This window comes from Lepus europaeus, chromosome 2 (genome assembly GCF_033115175.1).
Source record: "Lepus europaeus isolate LE1 chromosome 2, mLepTim1.pri, whole genome shotgun sequence".
Lineage (NCBI taxonomy): Eukaryota > Metazoa > Chordata > Mammalia > Lagomorpha > Leporidae > Lepus > Lepus europaeus.
The window spans coordinates 155,889,485-155,911,746 of NC_084828.1; the positions used below are offsets into that span (position 1 = coordinate 155,889,485).

General features: G+C 42.1%; 1 pseudogene; it reads left to right on the forward strand.

Annotated features, from left to right (window-relative positions):
• Positions 1-2,116: 2,116 nt before the first annotated feature.
• LOC133752131 (uncharacterized) overlaps positions 2,117-22,262 on the forward strand; it is a 47,580-nt pseudogene continuing 27,434 nt past the window's right edge.

The following is a 22,262-nucleotide window of genomic DNA, read 5'->3' on the forward strand; positions in this document are numbered from 1 at the left end:
AGGTAACTCTTGGAGATGCCATGAGGCTATATTATAGTGAAGTATTTACCAAACACACTTTGAAAGAATTTTTTCTTAATGTATCTATTAATATATCTAAGAACTAATGTTGTAGGAATCCCCAGCTGGAGGAATGCTTAATTAGTTAAATATAAATAGAATAAGCAACAGATAAACCGAAATAGAATAGAATATAAAGCACTTAGAGTCTCACAAGATTAACAAGTAAATTTGCTTCTAACATTCTTGGAGGTCATAGCAAAAGAGAAACATAGTTCTCTACATTATTTTCACTTTACAGGATGGGAAAAGTATCCATCATTTTCTTGGATGAAGCCACATTGCCACTGAATTATGATAAATGCGTTGCAGCCAGGTCATATAAAGTCTTTTTTTGTACTTTTCCTACGGTCAAGCTGCACACATAGGGCAAGAGAATACTCTGGGTGAGTTTTTATCAGAACCAGTGTTCAGCAGTAAGACAGTTTCTGTCCATTATCAGAAGTGAGGTCTGGTGAGGCCAGCTCAAGTGGAGCAGAGAGGGACAATGTTATGCCAGAAAGATCCAGAGAATCACTGCATAATCTATATAACCACCCCCTTCCCATTAGGGTTCAGTTTGAAAATGGTTACCTGAGTTAAAAACAAATGTATGTATATATGTATCTAATCTATATCATCATTTATGTACCTACCTGTCTTATCTACTTTATAACCATTCATCTACTTATGTATCTATTATATCTTCTATATATTTATATATCTATTTAAGTCATACTATGTATTTCTTTTAAGAATAATTTTTTAAGATTTATTTATTTATTTTAACGGAAACTTTACAGAGGTAGAGATAGGTAGATAGATAGATAGATACAGAGAGAGAGAGAGAGAGAGAGAGAGAGAGGTTTTCCATCCACTGGTTCACTCCCTAAATGGCTGCAACTGCCAGAGCTGGGGTGGTCTGAAGCCAGGAGCCTGGAGCTTCTTCCAGGTCTCCCACATGGGTGCAGGGCCCAAGGACTTGGGCCACCTTCTATTGCTCTCCCAGGCCATAGCAGAGAGCTGGATCGGAAAAGGAACATCCGGTCCTGAACAGGCACTCATATGGGATGCCGGCACTGCAGGTTGTGGCTTTACCTGTATGCCACAGTGCTGGCCCCAAGGAATAATTTAAGATTATTTATTTGAGAAGCAGGAAAAGGGAGAAAGTATGAGAGTGAAACAGTGCTCCTATCTGTTGGTTCTCTCCAGAAATACTCACAAAGGCCAGGGCTGGATTGGGCCAGGCTGAAACCTGGAGCTGAGAAATCAGTCCAGGTCTCCCATGTGGGTGGCAGGAACCCAATCTCTTGAGCATCATTGCTGCCTACCATGGTTTGCATTAGCAGAAGGTTGGAGTCAGGAACTGGAGCTGGGTGTGATACCCAGGTTCTCAGATATGGGATTTGGGTATCCTAACCAGCACCTTAAACTCCAGGTGAAACACTCTCCTAAGGCATCATTTTAATTGTTTAAAACCAGTCTCTTTTTATCGTCCGCAAGTTTGTGTGCTAGATGTTTCAACTACAAAGGAACCCTGAAGTAAAACATTTGATTCAAATTATTAAGTTGACAGAATTCTTCTTTTATCTAGAACTTGGAACTTAAAACATCTTCTCATGGGAAAGAAAACTTTCACAAAGATTTTCTTTATGAAACTTGTCAGCTTTCTAATACTACTAGGTTGAAAAACCCCATTTTTTTCTATCAACTTAGAAATTTATCACTAGTTCAGTAGTTTATTGTTGATATTTTGAGAGAATAATTACTTAAAATATTTCTTTCTGTTGTGAACATAATTTCTTATTTATCATAGTACAGACACTCTAGTGAAAACTTCAGATATTTGACCAAGTTTTCAACATTAAGGAGTATTAAATTTTGATGGACTTGAGCCCAACTACACCATCAACTTATACTATTTGTATGAATTTAAGAAATATATGGAATATCTCAAATTTAGTTTCCTTATTTGTCAAATACTAATATATAGTTTACAAGATTATGGTGAGGCAGACATCAGAGAGCATAAGAACATCCTAGGAACCGGGCACATATTCTGTTAATAATTGTGGTGATGAGGATGATGAAGTATTTTGTGTTAATGTATAGACTCGGTGAGTCCTACAGCAGTTTCTGAGATTGTGTAAATAACAGATGATTCGTTTATACTCAAATTGTGCAAGGTAAAATCAGCTGTCCCCTCCCCTTTAATTATTATTTTAAAGAACAGCTGGTTACTGTGAAATAACAGAAAATAGATCTAAATGAAAACAGTTTATTTTCAAAGGACTCTGTTTCCTCAGATCTGACAGCCTCACAGCATATTGGTATTCAGCACTAAAATTCTGAAGTCAAACTGCATTTCAACTATTTATGTAATAGAGATTTGGGCTTTTTAAAGAAATTATAGTTTCATTGTTCCTGAATCAAACTCCATTAACAGGGGCTGGCACTGTGGCATAGTGGATTGAGCCTCTGCCTTCTGCACTGGCATCCCATATGGGTGCCAGTTCTAGTCCTGGCTGCTCTACTTCTGATCCAGCTCTCTGCTATGGCCTTGGAAAGCAGTAGAAGATGGCCCATGTGCTTGAGCCCCTGATCCCACATGGGAGACCTGGAAGAGGCTCCTGGCTCCTGGCTTTGGATCAGCCTAGCTCTGGCCATTGTGGCCATCTGGGGAGTGAACCAGTGGATCGAAGACTCGGTTTCTCCCTCTCTCTGTAGCTCTTCCTCTTGAATAAGTAAATAAATCTTTAAGAAAAATTCCACTACGAATGTCATATTCTTGGGGCCAGTGCAGTGGCTCACTTGGCTAATCCTCTGCCTGTGGCACCGGCATCCCATATAGTGCTGAGTTCTAGTCCCAGTTGCTCCTCTTCCAGTCCAGCTCTCTGCTGTGGCCTGCGAGGGCAGTGGAGGATGGCCAAAGTGCTTGGGCCCTGCACCCGCATGGGAGACCAGGGAGAAGCACCTGGCTCCTGACTTCAGATTGTCACAATGCCGGCTGTAGCGGCCATTTGGGGAGTGAATCAATGGAAGGAAGACCTTTCTCTCTGTCTCTCTCTCTGTCTATAACTCTACCTGTCAAATAAAAAAAAAAAAAGAATGTCATATTCTTTTAATTTTTTAAAATTTTTTATTTATTTATTTTTTTGACAGGCAGAGTGGACAGTGAGAGAGACAGAGAAAGGTCTTCCTTTGCTGTTGGTTCACTCTCCAATGGCTGCTGCGGCCGGCGCACCGCGCTGATCCGAAGCCAGGAGCCAGGTGCTTCTCCTGGTCTCCAATGGGGTGCAGGGCCCAAGCACTTGGGCCATCCTCCACTGCCTTCCCAGGCCACAGCAGAGAGCTGGCCTGGAAGAGGGGCAACCAGGACAGAATTGGTGCCCCGACTGGGACTAGAACCCAGTGTGCCGGCGCCGCAGGTAGAGGATTAGCCTATTGAGCTGCGGCGCTGGCCTTATTCTTTTAATTTTAAAAGCTACTTTTAGCATTCATGATTATGTTATATTTGAGGAGAACATTCATTATTTGGATTGAGGAAAAAGTGGCAGCTTTGATACAGCTGATGGGAAGCCTCAGAAATAGAACAGTGAGAAAGGAAGGAGGCAGCACCTATTACGGCGTCCATGTGTTTTCTGTGAACTTTTACGAAGAAGAGAGTTGTCATTTAAAATAACCTTATGTATTATTTTAGAGGGATTCATGGAAGAATTAAGTCTCAAGCAGAGGCCAGGTTAAATAATTTATTAGGACAATTATTTTCATCGCTGATGGTTTGTAAGTGGGGGAAAAAATAAATGAATTCCTTTTCTATGAAGAAAAGATTCCATAACAAATTGGTCATGGTCATAGAGTGCTTGAAGATAATTTATCCAGACTATCAGTCTGAACTGGTCCAGGTGAAAATTGCTTTTGGAGTTCAGAAAACATAAATTCTGTAAAGCACATGATTTGACAAAGATATTTTCACTATTGTGTGTGTGTTACTTTTGCACCAACAGCGTTCTCTGTGCAGTGTGCACTTCAGGGTACCAGAGAGAGGTACAAATTCTAGTTAATTAAAATATTTTTTGAAAGGTCCTACAAAATGGTTTGTAACTACTCTCATGAACTGATTTACCTATATACTGATAATGTCTAAATTAAAAACTGAATAAAAATGAAGCATCCTGTCAAAGTGAAAAAAAAAAGTGGTGACTGTGAATATGAGTAAACATTGTGCAAGTGGGTTCTCAATGGGACATTGCACAGCTTCCTATTTTTACTGCAGAATTTTTTGAAAAGTAATAATTAATCAACCTTTTATTAATGTTAGCATTTCATTAAGATCGAGAATGGTTCATGCTATTGTGTCCTATAGACCCAGACATCATTTGGGAAAGCCTAATTTACCTGACTTCATTGATCTTTTCCTTTCTTTTAAAAATTTCAGATGGAATCTCAAGTGAAGAAATTAGTAAATTTATCATTTTCTCTGTAATACTGTCATAAGGACAGTTTGATAAAATAGCTCATTATAGTCAATGATGTGAAATATGAGTTCCATCAGCATATTTTCATCAAATGCTGCTACAGAAATTAATTTGCTATTATCAAAAACTGTGGAAAGCAAAATAAAATTAAGCTTGCTGCTGTTCCTGGTTATTTGGGATTGACCCAAGAGAATTAAAAAAAAATCTTATAATGAAACAATAGCAGCACCACCAACAACGACAACAAAAAAACCAGAGGAATGCTCCAAATTTAATTGACATATGACAAGGCTAGCAATGTAATGAATTTCAGATAAATTGTCATCCTGTTCACAGGTTTCCTTCAGGTCTACCTTTTCTATGCAGTCATTGTTTGGAAATATAATTTTAAAATCTTAGCTATTGTGAATTGAGCTGCAATAAACATGGGGGTACAGATAACACTTTAATATGCTGATTTCATTTCATTTGGGTAAATTCCTGGAAGTGGAATTGTTGGGTCATATGGTAGATCTATTGTCAGATTTTTGAGGGATCTCTGTAGTGTCTTCGACAATGGCTGTAGTAGTTTACATTCCCATCAACAGTGAATTAGGGTTCCTTTTTCCCCACATCCTCACCAGCATTTATTGCCTGTTGATTTCTGTATGAGAGCCATGCTAGAGGAAGGTGAAACCTCATTGTGGGTTTGATTTGCATTTCCCTGATGGCTAGTGATACTTTCATGTGTTTGAATTTCCTCTTTTGAAAAATGTCTTTTCAAGTCCTTTGCTCATCTCTTAACTGGATTGTTTGTTTTATTGTTGAATTTCTTGAGCTCTTTATAGTTTCCTTTATCAGTTTCATAGTTTTCAGATATTTTCTTCCACTCTGTCGGTTGTCTCTTTGCTGAATGTTTTCTTTGCAATGTGGATGCTTCTTATTTGATGAAATCCCATTTGTCTATTTTGGCCAGGAATTCAAGGCTTGGACCTGGAGCCAGACATCCTGCTATCTCTTCTTCGGACAAGGATCCTCTGGTGCCTGCCTATTGTGGTCTCATCTGGCCATGCCCACACCATTCTTCTCCTGCTGTGGATATCAGTCTTCCTCTATGGCTCCTTCTCCTATTCCTACATGCCTTCAGTCAGCCACCTTGGCTCCCTGCACTTCTACAGGACCAACTAAGACTCCTCCACCTGCTCACTCTACCTCTTCCCTGTTGCCAGTGTCTCACTGGCAAGACTGAACAGCTGTGTTGTGTCACCTTAGAATTGGAACTGCCACAGTCCTGTATGAACCAAGATGTGGGCAGGTTCTTGGTCACTGTGTCATGCTACCATCTCCACTTCCTCATGCTTAGTGATGCTGCATTGTTGGTCAGACCTGCTCCAGATGCCTGACACACTTGTCTTCTCTAGCCTCATGCTGTTAGGCTTTGTTGAGCAGAAGCAACTGCTGGAGGTAGAGCTGTATGCCGGCTATAGAGAGAACTCCTCTGTGCCAACCACCGGTGTGGTCATCAAGATCCATAGTAAGCACATCCGGGTGTATGGTGCCTACTCCACATCCGTGCCCCTTTTACTGGGCTGCTACCTTCTGTACAATTTCCAGGTGACCTGTGATTTATAGTTGTTGCCAGTAACTTCACCTTTCTCAGTGTCACTGCACTCTTCAGCTACACGCAGTGGGCATGGGGACCTCTGGCTCTGACATTGCTTCTGTTTGCAGATTAGTATCTGAAAAAGGAACAGTTCCCAAAAGGAGGTCCAATGAAGGGTCTGTAGCCATCAGCCAGGGCTGGAGACAAGGAGGAGTCAACCCTACAATTGGATGTGAGAGAGGATGAGGAGAGCCCTGAAAATCCCTCAGGGACAGAGGGCCAGCTGTCTGAGGAGGAGAAAGCAGAACAGCACACAGGGAGGAGGAGCTGGAGCCTGAGGCCAGTGATGAATCTGGCTCCTGGGAAGATGCAGCCTGCTGACAAAGGTCAGTGTGCCTGTTCTTGTCCACTTCCCATCCAGCTCTCTGCTATGGCCTGGGAAAGCAGTAGAAGATGGCCCAAGTGCCTGGACACCTGCATCCATGTGGGAGACCTATAAGAAGCTCCTGGTTGGCCGGCGCTGTGGCTCACTAGGCTAATCCTCCACCTTCGGCACTGGCATCTCAGGTTCTAGTCCCAGTTGCTCCTCTTCCAGTCCAGCTCTCTGCTGTGGCCCGGGGAAGGCAGTGGAGGATGACCCAAGTGCTTGGGCGCTTGCACCCACCCACCCTGCACCCACATGGGAGACCAGGAAGAGGCACCTGGTTCCTGGCTGCGGATTGGTGCAGCGCCGACTGTGGCGTCCATTTGGGGAGTGAACCAACGGAAGGAAGACCTTTCTCTCTGTCTCTCTCTCTCTCACTGTCTAACTCTGCCTGTAAAACAAACAAACAAACAAACAAAAAGCAAAAAGAAAAGAAGCTCCTGGTTTCTGGCTTCAGATCGGCACAGCTCTGGCCATTATGGCCATTTGGAGAGTGAACCTGCAGATGGAAGACCTCTCTCTCTCTCTCTCCCCTCGCCCCTTGCCTCTCTCTAACTCTGCCTTTCAAATAAAGTAATAAATCTTTAAATATATAAAGTTTATAGGTGCCCCTACCCCCTTAAAAAATAGAAACCCAGGGCCAGTTCTGTGGCATAGTGGGTAAAGTCTCTGCCTGCAGTGCCAGTATCCCATGTGGGTGACAGTTGAGTCTCGGCTGTTCTTCTTCCAATCCTACTTTTGCTATTGCCTGGGAAAGCAGTAGAAGATGGCCCAAGTCCTTGAGCCCCTGCACCCATATGAGACACCTGGAAGAAGCTCCTGGCTTCTGGCTTCAGATTGGCACAGCTCTGGCCATTGTGCCAACTGGGGAGTGAACCAGTAGATGGAAGACCTCTCTCTCTCACTCTCTCTCTTTCTCTCTCTCTCTGCCTCTCCTTCTCTCTCTGTGTAACTCTGACTTTCAAATAAATAAATCTTTAAAAAAAAATAGAAAGCCATTCTAACTGGGGTGAGTTGAAACCTCATTGTGGTTTTGATTTGCATTTCCCTGATACTTAGTGTTTTTTTTTTTTTTTTTTTTTTTTTTTTTTTTTTGGACAGGCAGAGTGGACAGGGAGAGAGAGAGACAGAGAGAAAGGTCTTCCTTTGCCGGTGGTTCACCCCCCAATGGCCACCACGGCCGGCGTATGCGCTGAACCGAAGGCAGGAGCCAGGTGCTTATCCTGGTCTCTCATGGGGTGCAGGGCCCAAGCACCTGGGCCATCCTCCACTGCACTCCCGGGCCATAGCAGAGAGCTGGCCTGGAAGAGGGGCAACCGGGACAGAATCCGGCGTGCTGGCACCGCATGGCGGAGGATTAGCCTAGTGAGCCGCGGTGCCGGCCGATACTTAGTGTTTTTTTCATGTGTCTGTTGGCCATTTGGATTTCCTCTTTTGAAAAATGCCGGTTCAAGTGACTATTTCTTTATGGATTGTTTTGTTGTTGAATATATACATATATATATATATATATATTCTATATATCAATCTATTATCAGTGGCATAATTTAGAAATAATTTTTCCCATTCTGACGGTTGCCTCTTCACTTTCCTCAGTGATTTTTTTTTTCAGTACAGAAGCTTCTCAATTTGATGTAATCTCATTTGTCAATTTTGGCTTTGATAGCCTGTGCTTCTGGGGTCTTTCTAAGAACTCTTTGCCTATGCCAATATCTTGCAGGGTTTCCTGATATTCTCCAATAATTTGATGGTATTGGGTCATAGATTTAGGTATTTGATCCATTTTGAATGCATTTTTGAGTTAGGTGTAAGATAAGAGTCTTGCTTTATATTTCTGCATGCAGAGATCCAATTTCCCCAGCACTTTTTGTTGAAGAGATTGTCCTTGGTCCAGGGAGATGTTTGGATCTATTTCTGGCATTTCTATTCTGTTCTATTGGTTTATCCTTCTGTTTTTGTGCCAGTACCAGGATATTTTGATTATAACTGTCTGTAGTATTTCTTTTTTTTTTTTAATTATTTTTTTGACAGGCAGAGTGGACAGTGAGAGAGAGAGACAGAGAGAAAGGTCTTCCTTTTGCCGTTGGTTCACCCTCCAATGGCCGCTGCGGTAGGCGCACCGCGCTTATCCGATGGCAGGAGCCAGGTGCTTCTCCTGATCTCCCATGGGGTGCAGGGCCCAAGCACTTGGGCCATCCTCCACTGCACTCCCTGGCCACAGCAGAGAGCTGGCCTGGAAGAGGGGCAAACGGGACAGGACCGGTGCCCCGACCGGGACTAGAACCTGGTGTGCCGGCGCCGCAAGGCGAAGGATTAGCCTAGTGAGCCGCGGCGCCGGCCTGTAGTATTTTTTGATACCTGGTATTGTGTGCCTCAGTATGAATTTCAACATCATTTTTTTCTCTATCTGGGACGAATATCCTTGGTATTTTGATTAGTATTGCATTGAATCTGTAAATTGCTTTTGGTAGTATGGAATTTTGATGATATTTCTTCTTCCAATCCATGAACATGGAAGATTTTTCCAATTTTTGTGAGGAGAAGCAGAGAGAGAGAGAGAGAGGTCTTCCATCCGCTGGTTCACTCCCCAGATGGCTGCAACAGCTGGAACTGCACTGATCCGAAGCCAGGAGGAGCCAGGAGCTTCTTCCTGGTTTCCCACATGGGTGCAGGGGCCCAAGGACTTAGGCCTTCTTCTACTGCTTTCCCAGGCCATGGCAGAGAGCTGGATTGGAAGGGGAGCAGCTGCGACTAGAACTGGTGCCCATATGGGATGCTGGTGTGGCAGGCAGAGGATTAACCTACTGCGCCATGGTGCTGGCCCAGGGTTATTGATTTTTGTGTGCTGATTTTATATCCTGCTACTTTACCAACTCTTTTTGAGTTCTAATAGTCTCTTAATGGAGTCTTTTGGATCTCCTATATATAGAATCATGTCATCTGGAAATAGGGATAGTTTGACTTCCTGTTTCCCAATTTATATCCCTTTGATTTCTTTTTCTTGCTTAATAGCTCTGGCTAAAACTTCCAGGACTATACTGAATAGCTATGGTGAGAGTGGGCATCCTATGTTAATCAGGGAATATTATTCTGTATTTCTTCAGGTTTAGAAATTAAGGTGATGCTGGCATCATAGAAGCAGTTTGGGAGGATTCCCTCCTTTCAATTATTTGAATAGCATGAGAAGAATTGGAGTTAGTTCTTTAAATGTCTGTTAGTGAAACCATCCAGTCTTGGACTTTTCTTTATTGAGAGGGTCTTTATTACTGATTCAATTTTCATCTTGGTTGTTGGTTTGTTTAGGTTTTCTATGTCTTCATGGCTCAATTTAGGTAGGTTGTATGTGTTTAGGGATCTGTCCATTTTTTCTAGGTTTCTTTATTTGTTGGTATACAACTCTTTGTAGTAATTCCTGAAGATTCGTTTTTATTCCTATGGTATCTCTTGTTACATTTCCTTTTTCATTTCTAATTTTATTGATTTGAGTCTTCTTCCTCTTTTTGTTTTTTTGGTTAGTTGGGCCAATGGTGTGTAAATTTTGTTTATGTTTTGAAATGGTGCCATCTTAAGTCCTGGGCACTGCCTTAGGCTCTGGCCCAGTTGCCATATTGTACAATAAATTCAGCCTCCCCAGAATCTAGCCTCTAGGAGTCTAGCTCACCAGGCCTCTCCAGAATCTAGCTTACTAGGAGTCACGTGACTGAATGGCCCAATCACAAACGTCAACTCCACTTCCACTCTAACGGGATTTGCTGCTCCCACTCCCTCATCTCTGGAAGGCTATAACAAGGCCTGCTTTCCCACACAGGCTGGCTTTCTCTCTTGCTGTCTCTCTCCAGCATGTCAGGTCCTCCCCCCTCCCCCCCCCCCGCAACATTAAACCTTTTCTCTTACTCTCATGCTTGGTGTGTTTTATGGTGACCTTTCAGTTTAATTTTTCAAAAAACCAGCTCTTCGTTTCACTAATCTTTTGTAATTTTTTTGTTTCAATTTTGTTTACTTCTTCTCTAATTATTTCTTTTCTCCTACTAATTTTTTTGGTTTACTGTTGTTTTTCTAGGTTCTTGAGATGCATGGATAGTTAATTTATTTGGTACCTTTCTGAATAAAGGTAGGCACCAATTGCTATAAACTTTTCTCTTAACACTGTTTTTGCTCTACCCTGTAAGTTTTGATATGTTGTTTTGTTGTCTTTAATTGTTTCCAGAAATTTTTGATTTCTCTTTGATTTGTTCTGTGATCCACTGTTCATTCAGAAGCATGTTGTTCAGTCTGCATGTGTTGGCATATGTTCTAGAGATTATTAAGTTTTCAATTTCCAGCTTCATTCCACTGGGGTCAGAGAAGATGCATGGTATGACTTCAACTTTTTGAATTTGCTGAGACTTACTTTATAACCTAACGTGGTCTAACCTAGAGAAGATTGCATGCATTGATGAGAAGAATGTGTGCTCTTAAACTGTAGGATCAAAAATTCTGTAGATATTAGTTAGGTCCATTTAGTCTAGAGTTTTGATTAACTCCATTGGTTCCTTGCTGATTTTCTGCAAGGTTGATCTGTTCTTTTGCTGAAAGTGGAAAGAGCTGTGTATCCGACTTATTATTTTTAAAAATTTTTTAAAGACTTATTTATTTATTGAGAGGCAGAGTTACAGATGGAGAGAGGGAGAAATAGAGAGAGGTCTTCCATCAGCTGGTTCATTCCCCAAATGGCCACAGTGGCCAGAGCTGGGCTGATCTGAAGTCAGGAGTCAGGAGCCTCCTCCAGGTCTCCCATGTGAGTGCAGGGGCCCAAGCACTTGAGGAATCCTCCACTGCTTTCCCAGGCCATATCAGAGAGCTGAATCGGAAGGGAGCAGCCGGGTCTTGAATCGGTGCCCATATGGGATGCTGGCGCTTCATGCCAGGGTGTTAACCCGCTGTACCACAGTGCTGGCTCCTTCTGTTAGTTCTTGAGAGAATGGGTTAGAAACAGCGAGACTGCTCCCCCCGCCCAGCTTGGCTTCTTGTCTCACAAGTGATGTCCCCTCTTGTACGTGCTCCCACCATTTCAACTCCTTCTGCTATTAGGCTCTTACCAGAGACTGAATTGATGGCATTGCCTAATCTTGAACTTTCAGCCTCTGTAACTGTGAGCCAAATAACCTTATTTTACTTGTGAAGCACCCAGCCTCAAGTATTTTGTCATAGAAATGTGAAATGGACTTGTACAAATGGCAATCCAGCACAAATAGAATGTGGATCATGTTGCAGGGGTTTCTTTCTTTACCTGGACCTTGGAGTCTACACTCTGAGCACTGACTGGTTTTACATGGCCTAATCTCCACATGATAAAACCTCTTAGAGACTGGAAAATTTATTTCACTTGGAGCATTTGAAGTAGGATATAGTTAATTGTTGAACATTAAGAAGATAATGCCTGGAGGAAGTGATGTATTTTTTAAAAAGATCTTACTATTTTTATTGTTTCTAGAAGCATTTTAATTTATTGCAATATGTAGATTTTACTTGAGGAGGAAAGATTAACCGAGACGGGTGATCTATTGAATATCATTTGTGGCTACAGCAAAGGTTCATGGAGAATGCTTATTATGAAAATACATATCATGATAATTTTTTTTGACCAACTAAAGCATGTTTTGATTTCCTTCCTGTTTTAAACCTATTGACAAAATTGTGGTGGGAACTTTAAAAATATAAAGAAGAATTCACCAATTCCTATAGGTATGTGATGATTTTTCTTAAGGGAGTATTTGGAACATTAATCTGTAATCGTCTATTTTGCATTTATTGATTCAATGTTTTTGTATAATGTTTCTGAGAATACCATAAATGAGAAAATAATTAAGAAAATTTCTGTTCACCAAGAGCTCATAGATAGTGAAATATACTCATGTTACTAAATGCAACCAGATCTGTTTTTCCATGCTTACTCATCATCTGTAATTAAAAAAATGATGTAACACATTTTGAACTTGAATTTACTCATGAATTACTACTTTCCTGGAGGGAACAGCAAAAGTGTTAGCTATGGTTCTTTGGGTTGGATTACACTGTGTTTGGGGATCGGGAGATGACAGTGGGAGAGCCCACTCCAGTGATCGCAGTTCCTTCCTTAAAGTAATCTACTACATAAAAGGAGCAATATCCTGTTAACACTAGCAGCATCAACAGAACAGATACAGTGAGAGAGGGTGGGCTGGAAATTCAGAAGCAATGGGGATGAGGTCAGAATTTTCTAAGCTGACTAGGCTTAATTTAGGGACCACCTAAGCCAGTGTTGCCCAAACTTTTCAGCATATTGGAATTGCTTGGGGAACTTAACAATTTGTCTATTGTTATACTCAGAGATTGTGATTTAATTGGTCTTAGATGAGGCTTGGGTTTTGAAGATTTCAATATGACAACTGTTGGGATCCACTTCTGAACAATAACATAAGCCTACCACTTCCTGTATTTTTGATAAATCAAAAATAAGCTTTCTACTTTTGTTTTGTGAAAAACCAACTGAGAATTGTACCCTGTAGGTCATGCCAAAACTCACAGAATGTTGGAGTTGAAAGAGAACTAAGATCATGTACTTCAAAAATTACAAATGGGGAGATTTAGGTTAATTATGGCTCCCAGACCTTTTAAGTCTGCACAACATTAAAAAAGCCCCTTGGGCCGGCGCCGCGGCTCACTAGGCTAATCCTCCGCCTTGCGGCGCCGGCACACCGGGTTCTAGTCCCGGTCGGGGCACCGATCCTGTCCCGGTTGCCCCTCTTCCAGGCCAGCTCTCTGCTGTGGCCAGGGAGTGCAGTGGAGGATGACCCAAGTGCTTGGGCCCTGCACCCCATGGGAGACCAGGAGAAGCACCTGGCTCCTGGCTTCGGATCAGCATGATGCGCCGGCTGCAGCGGCCATTGGAGGGTGAACCAACGGCAAAAAGGAAGACCTTTCTCTCTGTCTCTCTCTCACTGTCCACTCTGCCTGTCAAAACAAACAAACAAACAAACAAACAAAAAAAAACAACAACAACAAAAAACAAACCCTTGAAATTAGTTGCCAACACCTAATTCTGAGCTTTCATACAATTATCTAGATGTTTGGATTTTTTAAATACAACACAAGATCTGGTCATCCTGGACATTTAGAGCAGCAACAGGCAGACCTCAGTTGTGTTTTAGCTCATTAGCTGGAGCACCTGTTCTGTGCCACTGTCTCCATCAGCCTGCCCTAGTGGACATTTGATTGGGCTCATCCTACTCTTGGCTTCCATAGAACGGAAAGCTAACTTCCTACAACTTCACCTGTTGCTCCCAGCGCCGCAACACAAAGGAAGCTTATTTGCTCTTCTGTATGTGAAGACCTCAATTTCTCAAGGCCAGTAATGTGTATTCTCCCCACAGATGTTCTCTCCTTTAGTTAAATATCCCTAGATACTCCCACTGTTCCTTGTGTGACCGCAGTACTGGACTGCTCATCATCCTGTTCTCTTACTCTGGATACATACTTAGTGGTTGATGTCCTGTTTAAATAGTATCCAGAATGAAATGTAACCCCTAAAGGGGGTATCCTGATGATGGACCTGGCACGTCTATTGATAAAACTGGAACTCCACCAATGTTTCTCAGTGCTATCATCTGGTAACAACACAAACAGCTGGTTCATGTTGAGCCAGAGGCCAAATGAAATCCCCAAGCCTTTTTTTATATGAAATAATATGAAGCCAGATTTGTTCACTCCAAACTTATGTAAATTATTTAATTCAAATACTTACGCTACTTTACAATCTGTTTAATTTCAAGTCCTGTGTCAGAGACAAGCTCTCAAAAGCATTTTCAGTTGCAGGGAATTATTGATCCTCACAAGCCAAAGGGCATTGAGACTGCTTTGGGTTGCCAGTGTCATCTACTGTATTAGTTGGATTGCTGCATCCTAAGAGCTGAAGTTTTCGATGCTTTCATCTAAAATCACTGATTTAAAAAATAGAGTTGAATAAGACCAAACCTTGTGAACTTTCTATGGAGAACAAAATCACAATTCAGCAACCAAAAATTTGTTCAGTCCCTGAACTGATGTCCATGTACTTCACCACTTTTAAAAAAATAATTGAAAAGGAAAGAGAGAGAAAGAAGGAAGAGAGGAAGAGAGAGAGAGGGAGGGAATTCCTCAAATGCCCACAATAGCCAGGGTGGGCCCAGGCAAAAGCCAGGAGCCTAAACTCAATCTGAGTCTTCTACACGGGTTCCAGGGATTCAGGTACTTGAGCCATCACCTAATGTTCCCAGGGTGCGCATTAGCAGGAAGTTGGAATCAGAAGACAAGCCAGGCTTGAATCCAGGCATGCTGATATGGGATGTGAGCATCCCAATAGATTTCTTAGCTCTTACACCAAACATCTGCTCCAAGGTTTATTTTTCTTACCTATGAGACTTTTAGAAAGTCCTTCCAGGAAACAACTTATACTCTATTCCAATTCTCTGAATAATGTCATGGCACTATCATGAAAGAAGTTAGGTTACTGTGTGATTAACCCCACTGGATTACTAGTGATTATATCCCTTCTTAAGCACGTATAAGTCATTTTGCTACATACTCACTTTAAGCTTGTAAAAATCTAAAATTTTTCTGATTTTGCAATTCAAGATTCTAGGAGACATTAGTTATATTTTTCTGAAGACTAGTTCTCTTTGAATGTGCACCTGATGTAAGTGAAGTTAAGCTCATAAAGTAATTCTAATTAATTAAATTCAGGATTCAGGACAATGAGACAGAAATCATGCATATAGAACCAAAGATTTGCCAATATTGAGACACCTGATGAAAAGCCTACTAAGAAGCAGCAAATGGCAGACATTTCTTCTTTTTATTTTAAGATATATTTATTTATTTGAAAGGCAGAATAACAGAGAAAGGGAGGGACATCAGGAAAGAGAGATAGTGAGCAAGTGAGTGAGAGATTTCACCCACTTGTTTACTCCCTAAATGACTACAACAGATTGATCTGGGCCAGGCTGAAGCCAGGAGCCAGGAATTCCATCCTGGTATCCCACATGGGTAGCAGAGGACCAAGTACTTGGGTAAGTTTCACTGCCTTCCCAGGTGCATTAGCAGGAAGCTTGATTGGAAGCAGAGCAGCTGGGCCTTGAACTGGTGCTGTGATAGAGGATGCTGATGTCCTAAGTAGCAAATTAACCACTGCACTAAACGCTTGGTCCTAAATTTTTTTGAAGCCAATATATGGTTGACTGCTTGGGAATAAACTATAATATGTGGTTCCTGAATTAATAACAATACTATTTTGGTAGGGCTTGATGCAACCTTATGCATGGAGTCTGTTTACAGGTGTCAGTCAGGGTTCTACTCTTCTGTCTCCAGGTTTTATGCTTTTTCTGTGTCAACCTGAGCCAGTCAGCTTGTTTGCACCCATCCACAGCTCATTAGTGTTTGCACTTGTCCAGGCTGAGGTAGTCAGAAGTTACATGATTATCACTTGGTGTGCAGATTGTCCATCATCTGTATAATTACTACTCTGTGCTAAAGGGTTTGGTTAGCACATGTTGTGTTCTAAAAGTTTACATAGTTAATTTATCTAATTCTCACATAAGCTCATGAACTGGGTATCATTGTGCTCATTTTACAGATAAAGACTGAGGCACAAAGTGCTTATTTATTTGATTAAGTCACTTAGCGGTATGTGGAAAAGCAGTCTGGCTGCAGTCTGATTATAATTACTGCATTCCAAACCTTATTCCCCTAGCAGAGCTATACTTGACCCCCTTTATTTACATTATTTCTTTTTTGACAGGCAGAGTTAGACAGTGAGAGAGAGAGACAGAGAGAGGTCTTCCTTCCGTTGGTTCACACCCCAAATGGCGCGCTGCACTGATCTGAAGCCAGGAGCCAGGTGCTTCCTCCTGGTCTCCCATGTGGGTGCAGGGCCCAAGGACTTGGGCTATCCTCCACTGCCTTCCCGGGCCACAGCAGAAAGCTGGACTGGAAGAGGAGCAACCGGGACAGAATCCGGTGCCCCAACTGGGACTAGAACCCGGGGTGCCAGCGCCGCAGGTGGAGGATTAGCCTAGTGAGCTGCGGCGCTGGCTGACCCCCTTAATTATTTCACAAATTGATGACATGTGAGATTTTTGGGAGTTTTTACTATTTGCTTTGTAAATTCTCCCTGCAAATGCCTGGAAAGGATGGCTGGTCTCACCATTGGAGCTATGGGAAAGAAATCTCAAAAACCACATTTAGGAAACATAAAGAATTACATTTTGGACAGAATCAAAGCCATCTTTTCTGTGATTAAAAATTCTTATTGCTCCTTGTCTTCACCTTAACTACACCTTCTCAAAATTCAAGCATGTTCATGCTTACACACACACACACACACGCACATACACTACATTAACTTCCCTTTTAGTATTCAAAGTTGTGGAGGAAAAGTCTTCAGTTTATTTCTCTTTCCTGTCTAGAAAGGGTCTACATATTAAAAAGCTTATACAATTGCTTGTAAATTTGTAAATATGATATTTCCATCGGTATATGTCTTGAAGTTTTTCAATAGTTTTAATAGAGCATTTTGAGTCAGTTCTCATAATATATTGATGTCATACTTCTTTTTCTCTTTTTTTAATGACTTATTTGTTTACTTGAAAGTCAGAGTTACACAGAGAGAGGAGAGGGAGGGGGAGAGAGAGAGAGAGAGAGAGAAAGAGTGAGAGAGAGGTCTTCCATCTGCTGGTTCACTCCCCAGTTGGCCACAATGGCTGGAGCTGTCCCAATCTGAAGCTAGGAGTGAGGTGCTTCTACTGGGTCTCCCATGCGGGTGCAGGGGCCCAAAGACTTGGGTCATCTTCCACTGCTTTTTCAGGCCATAGCAGAGAGCTGGATCTGAAGTGGAGTGGCCAGGACTCGAACTGGTGTCCATATGGGATGCTGGCACTGCAGATGGCAGCTTTACCTGCTACCCTACAGTGCTGGCTCCAATGTCATACATATTTTATTTATTTATTTATTTTTATTTTTGACAGGCAGAGTGGACAGAGAGAGAGAGAGAGACAGAGAGAAAGGTCTTCCTTTTGCCGTTGTTTCACCCTCCAATGGCCGCCGCGGTTGGCGTGCTGTGGCTGGTGCACCGTGCTGATCCAAAGGCAGGAGCCAGGTGCTTCTCCTGGTCTCCCATGGGGTGCAGGGCCCAAGCACTTGGGCCATCCTCCACTGCACTCCCGGGCCATAGCAGAGAGCTGGACTGGAAGAGGGGCAACCGGGACAGAATCCGGCGCCCCGACTGGAACTAGAACCTGGTGTGCTGGCGCTGCAAGGGGGAGGATTAGCCTAGTGAGCTGCGGTGCTGGCCTCAATGTCATACATCTTAAAGAAGTTTCTTTCCTTTCTTTTTAAAAATACCTATTATTTATTTATTTATTTAAGAAGCACAGTTACAAAGGAGACAGAGATCTTCCACCCACTTGTTTACTCCTCAAAAGGCTGCAACCGCCGGAGCTAGGCTGCTGGGAGTTTCTTTCACTTGGGCTTTCTTCTACTGCTTTTCCAGGCCACTAACAGGGAGCTGGATCAGAAGTGGAGCTGGTGGAAAATGAACAGGCACCCATATAGGATGCTAGAGCCACAAGCAGAGGCTTAACCTATTATGCCACAGAGCTTGTCCTGAGAAGTTTTCTTTTCTTTTTTTTTTTTTTTTTAAGTTTTATTTTATTTATTTGAAAGACAGTTACAGAGAGAGAGACAGAGAGAGAGAGAGAGAGAGAGAGAGAGAGAGAGGTCTTCCGTCTGCTGGTTCACTCCCCAGATGGTGCGATAACCGGAGTTGCGCCGATCTGAAGCCAGGAGCTTCTTCTGGGTCTCCCATGTGGGTGCAGGGGCCCAAGAACTTACACCATCTTCTACTGCTTTCCCAAGCCATGGCAGAGAGCTGGATTGGAAGACGAATAGCCAGGACTAGAACCCATATGGGATGCTGGTGCTTCAGGCCAGGGCTTTAACCTGCTGCGCCACAGCGCTGGCCCGGAGAAGTTTTCTTAAAATATAGCTTAATGTATTACCTATCCTTAATGTATTATTCTAGGCCCAATACTCTGTAAATATAGTTTAAAAAAAAACATTAGATTGTGAGGCATAATACTGGTATGTGTATTGTTATTTCCTATACCCATGCTTTGTGTCTGTTATCTTGGTATCTAGTTGCTATTATTCTTTTTTCTCTTAAAGATTTTTTTTTCTTTACCTGAAAAGCAGAGTGACAGAAGAAGGGAGGGAGGGAAGGAGGAAGGGAGGGAGGGAGGGAGAGAAAGAGAGACAGAGAGAGACAGAGAGAGACAGAGACAGAGAGAGAAAGAGAAAGTGATCTCTTGTCTCCTGGTCCACTCTCCGAATGGCTGTAGCAGTTGGGGCTGGGAAAGGCTGAAGCATGGAGCCAGGAACTTCATGCAGGTCTTCCATGTGGGTGGCTAAGACTCAAGTGCTTGGGCCATCATCTGCTGCTTTCCAGGTTTATTAGCAAGTAGCTAGAGCAGAATCAGAGTATCTGGGTCTGGAGCCGGCACTCTGACATGGGATGCAGGCACCCCAAGTGGTGGCTTAAACCTGCTGTGCCACAGCACCTACCTTGCTGCTGTTCTTTTGTATTTCTCCAAAATCGATGTTGTTAATTGAGCTTTCTAAAGTACTAAGCCATTTTTGCTTTGTAGTTTAATTTTATTTTCTTTAGCATTGTCAGATACTTTATCTAATTCTGTTGTTTTAAATTTTTTCTATGAGTATTTCATGAAGTTCATGTTCTTTTTTATTTATTTAGAAATGTAGAATAGTTTTACCCTAAAAAAAATCTTTTTATGTCCTGAAATTAATCTTCCCAGGTGCTATGTTCCCTGTTCTTAAATTATACATTTCCTTTCTTACCTTTCTCCAGAGATTCTGTTCAAGTCCCAAGCTTTTTTTTTTTTCTTTTTCTTTTTCTTTTTTCTTCTTGCATTGGGTTTGGATGCAGCTATAATTTAGCCTTGTGTTTGCTTTTTAAAGTTTGCATTTAAAATTGAGCTAAATGGCTAGGAGGTGATGGCATATATTCTGTGCTTACATTTTCACTACCTGGGAGCCGTAGTCTAAGAATTTTGCCTCCTCATGATTTTTCAGTAACTTGAAATGGATTGTTCATGCTCTGCCCCTGCCTCCTGAACTGTGTGAGAGAGATTTCTGTTGTTTATAAGCTACTCAGTTTAGGTGTTTTGTTGTAGCACCTTAGAGGGACTCCTGTTTATTGGGCCAGGTAATTGTGGTGTGTCCTATTATGATTATGTCTTTGGAGAATTGTTTTAAATACAGATGGTCTCCCTTCTCTTGGTAAGCCATGTTCTCTGGTAAAAATATTTTTACCTGGATTAAATGATGACTGCCAAAGGGTTTGGTTTTTACTTTTTTTTTTTTTTTTTTTGGAATGCTTTGTTGTTAGCACAGGCCACTTGAAACAGGCAGTAGAAAACTTCATGGTCATCAAGGCCCTTTCTCTCCATTGAGAAAGGCAGATTTGAAGGATATGTGTGTGCAACTCCTCTAACTTTTCCTTCATTGGTGATTTTTAAAAAAAGATATTATTTATTTACTTGAGAGGTAGAGTTACAGACAGAGACAGAGAGACAGAGAGGGGGGGGTCTTCCATCCACTGGTTTACTCCCCAAATGGCCACAAAAGCCAGAGCTAGTTTGATCTGAAGTCAGGAGACAGGACCTCCTGCCAGGTCTCCCACACAGGTGCAGAGACGGCACTTGGGCCATCTTCCACTGCTTTCCTAGGCCATAGCAGAGAGTTGGATTGGAAGAGGAGCAGCTGAGACTGGAACCGGTGCCCAAACAGGATGCCAGCGCTGTAGACAAAGGTTTAGCCCACTACACCACATCGCCGGCCTCTCATTGGTGATTTTTTGAAGGAAAACCTGACCAAGTAAGGGTTAAGTCACAAATTGAATTGCCTGCTTCCTGTATCAGAGTGCTGGCTCCTCTCTTGCGGTTCCAGCCCCTTGCTATTGTGTCTGGGAGGCAGCAGATGAGGACCCAAGTCCCTGAGTTCCTGCCACTCACTTAGGTGACCCGGGTGGAATTCCTGAATCCTGGCTTTGACTTATCCTGGCTGTTGCTGCCATTTGGGGAGTGAACCAGTGGCTGGAAGATTGCTCTTTCAGTCTTTTTCTTTGTTTTTTTTTTCTCTTTTGTCCCCCCCCCCCCCCCCGCCTTGCAAACAAACAAATCCTCAGAAAGAGGCCTCTTTCATCCTCATTTGTTGGGTTATAGGTTTCTGGAGCTGATGGCTTCTGTGGGAACCTTGAGAGCCACTTCTCGTCGCACTCCGACTTCTTTCCTGCAATGGTACCTGGTGCTTCTACCCTGGGGATTATGGGTTCTTCCCATTACCTGCACTCAGCGTAGTCTGGGTGATGTACAATTGATAAGTTCTCCTTATGGTTTCTATATAAGGTTATTTAACACCTTTTGTTGCTCATCAGGGGAGGTTTTAAGTAAACATGTTTGTTCCAACATTCTTATTGTGAAGCATTTATGATAAATATTTAAAAGATTTTCAGTTAAGACTTGCTAAAATTATTTTAAAAAGTTACAGTAAGCTGTTAAGAAAAAATGATCTTTTTTTTAAGTACACTTTTTTTTAAATTAAACTTTTATTTAATGAATATAAATATCCAAAGTACTGCTTATGGGTTACAATGGCTTCCCCCTCCCAAAACTTCCCTCCCACCCGCAACCCTCCCCTTTCCCGCTCCCTCTCCCATCCAATCACATAATGATTCATTTTCAATTCTCTTTATATACAGAAGATCAGTTTAGTATATATTAGGTAACGATTTCAACAGTTTGCCACCATATAGCAACACAAAGTGAAAAAAAAAATACTGTTGGAGTACTAGTTATAGCATTAAATAAGAGTGTACAGCACATTAAAGACAGAGATCCTACATAATATTTTTTTAAAAAAAATTAATTAATTTTCTATGCCATTTCCAATTTAACACCAGGGTTTGCTTTTTTTTTTTTCATTTCCACTTATCTTTATATACAGAAGATCGATTCAGTATATAATTAGTAAAGATCACATCAGTTTGTACCCACGCAGAAACACAAAGTATAAAAATACTGTTTTAGTACTAGTTATAGCATCACTGCACATTAGACAATACATTAAGGACAGATCCCACATGGGATGTAAGTACACAGTGACTCCAGTTGCTGACTTAACAATTTGACACTCCCGTTCATGGCGTCAGTAATCTCCCTAGGCTCTAGTCATGAGTTGCCAGGGCTATGGAAGCCTTTAGAGTTCGCTGACTTTGATCTTATTCCGATAGGGTCATAGTCAAAGTGGAAGTTCTCTCCTCCCTTCAGAGAAAGGTACTTCCTTCTTTGATGGCCCCGTTCTTTCCACTGGGATCTCACTCACAGAGATCTTTCATTTAGGTCTTCTTCTTTTTTTTTTCTTTTCCATGGTGTCTTGGCTTTCCATGCCTACAATACTCTCATGGGCTCTTGAGCCAGATCCGAATGCCTTATGGGCTGATTCTGAGGCCAGAGTGTTGTTTAGGACGCCTGCCATTCTATGAGTCCGCTGTGTATCCCACTTCCCATGTTGGATCTTTCTCTCCCTTTTTGATTCTATCAGTTAGTATTAGCAGACACTTGTCTTGTTTGTGTGATCCCTTTGATTCTTAGACCTATCAGAGCCATCGGTT